The sequence below is a fragment of the Haplochromis burtoni genome, unplaced genomic scaffold (genome assembly GCF_018398535.1).
Source record: "Haplochromis burtoni strain Fernald_Lab_line unplaced genomic scaffold, NCSU_Asbu1 Contig_2627, whole genome shotgun sequence".
NCBI classification, from domain to species: domain Eukaryota; kingdom Metazoa; phylum Chordata; class Actinopteri; order Cichliformes; family Cichlidae; genus Haplochromis; species Haplochromis burtoni.
In genome coordinates this window covers 1-2,564 of record NW_024584988.1, presented here as the reverse complement: position 1 = coordinate 2,564, position 2,564 = coordinate 1, and positions in this window count along the sequence as shown.

Genomic DNA, 2,564 nt, shown 5'->3' with positions numbered 1-2,564 from the left:
CCCCCCACACACACACACACACACACAAAAACAAACAAACAAAAAACCAAGTAATTTCTCACAACAGGTTTATAAAACTTTGCACATCTGTAATCACAATCTCACCAGTTTGTTCTCATGGCATCCCATTCACCCACTAGTAAGCCACAGCTCTTAATTTACAGCACATGTGCAATTGAATCGTCAGCTCTTTTTATGTGATGTATTTTAAATGGCTCTCAGCAAATTGTTTACACTGAAACACGTCTCTGTCTCAAGTATAACGTACCTGAGTTACTTCTTGATAATTAACATGTTTTGAAACAAAATATTGTCTGGGTGAAATTCCCAGGGTGCCGTTGCTGGGTTTTCCCTTCGATTTTAAAAGGTTTTGAGCTCCCAATCACCATTAAGCCATTCTAGCATGTACATGTGACATCATTAGTTCATTGCTCTTTTTCCTCATTATATTATTATTATTATAACTATTTTGAGACAGTTTATGTTCCCAGCACAAATTATTGTAAATATCAGATTCAAAAACAAGAACATGTTTTACACATGAGACTTTGGAGCTTTTTTTGTGACATTTCCTCTTTGTTTGTCATGAGTCAAAATGTTTTTACTCCTTCTCAGTTCATCCCAACACAAGTAACTTTCTCAATAGCGTTTTGTAAAACACAATGAAGCATTAAAGGAACAGTCATATATCAAATAAATCAGTAAATCGTTTAGAAATACACAGATCTAGTGAGCTGCAGGTATTTATGCATCACAGGAATGAACTGCAGCTCCAGGTTTCGCACACTTTGGATGCTGTGTGCAAAACAAATAAAAAACATTTACATAATATTACAGATTGTGTAGGTTTATACAACAATCTAATGAAAATAGTTCTCTTATTCTCTACTGCTGTTGACTACATGGACAAATGCAATCCAATACCACCATCTGGTGATTAAAATGCAGAAACCGGTCCTTTCTCCATTTTCTGCTGCTGTCGGTCTGTGAGATTGAAGCTGATCAGCAGTTGCTGTAAATGACATGAAAATATTCATAACTGATCAGAAATAAACTAAAATGTTAGTTACACAGAGTTACTCAGGTCATAATTTCATGTATAGAAAAAACCCACCTCTGAGCAGGTAAGCTACACCAGGACTACTTCATAGACTGTATATAAAAGATGGAGTCATAACGAGCAAGAGGTGAATCTGAGTAAGAAACTGAGGAAACCTGAATATGAATGAAAAGAACCTCGTTTTACTTGGTTTGAGTTCAGTGCGGCAGATCTGCTCTGCTATGTTTAACTGTTGAGATAAAGTCAGAGCAGCAGACTGATAATCTGCAGGTTTCTGGTTTGAGTGCCTGTTCAGATGTTGACATCTTTGAGACGACTGTTCTTATAAATGATCCCAGACATAAATAAACATCATAAACAACTCGTGCCTCAGTGACCCTAAGAGCTAGAACAGCAGGAGTTTAGCCTGCAGGTGCGACACCCAGGTTGGTCTAGTCTTAGAGTGGAGGCCTGACAAAGTGCAATCCAGTTACATGACAAAAACAGTTATCAAGAGCACCCCATAGCACATTTCTGTTCCTACTCTGATCAAATTGGGCTTCAGTGTTTACAGTACTGCTCCACATCCAGGCGATAGCAGGTGAAAATTATGTTACCTTTCAGCGTCCAGCTGAAGCCTGTGTTCAATATTGTTATAAACTGATATGGATCAGTTCATGTCGTTTTTTGTTTTTGTCTTTTACTTTGTAAATTCTGTTTCACTGCAACATTGAACTTTTGGGTGATGACACAAAGACTGAGAGAGCAGGATGAAGACAGCCTTCAAGCATCAAACTTTAAGTGTGAGTTTGTTCAAATGCAACGTTTCTATCAGCTCAACAAACATCAGCAAACACACAAACTCTTCATGTGCAGTTTGTGTCACAGTGAGTTGTAGCTAAAGGTCCAGCTGCTGTATTTCACAGGGAGGGGGTAAAGCTCACATGTAACATTTAAAGCTCAGTTTTTAAATCAAATATCGGGTCTGTACATGTGACATTATGTTTTTTCATATTCTGAAACGTGCTGCTAAACAAACTGAGGCAGACTAACTTGGAAATTAAATATTTAACCCTTTACAGCCGATCGGAGCGGGCACGCTCTGTTTTGCGTAACTATTTTTAAATCCCAGTAGCACTGCAACCACGTAAGCTAGCGCAAAAATTTTTTTTGCATATGAAACCGGAGGAGTTGTACTTACATCTTATGCCATCAGCTTGTCCTAGGTCACGGTTTCCTTCCACATAAAGCTTTGCAAAAACTGCATAAAAAGCGCTTGCAGGAACAAAAACATAATATTCCAGAAACACGCTTTGCCGATCCGATCAGCTGTTCATAACACTTCCTACGTTGGAATAGACGTCAGCGCGAACTTTTGCATTTCCGCCATTACCTGCCCGAAACCGGAAGTGACGTCATTTTCGCGGAAATGTAGTCTTTTTTGCGATCAGGGCCTCAGGGCCTATACTGCTCTTTTTAAAAGTTATCTTTGACTTTATGACTTTCTGTGTCGTTTCTGGGAATG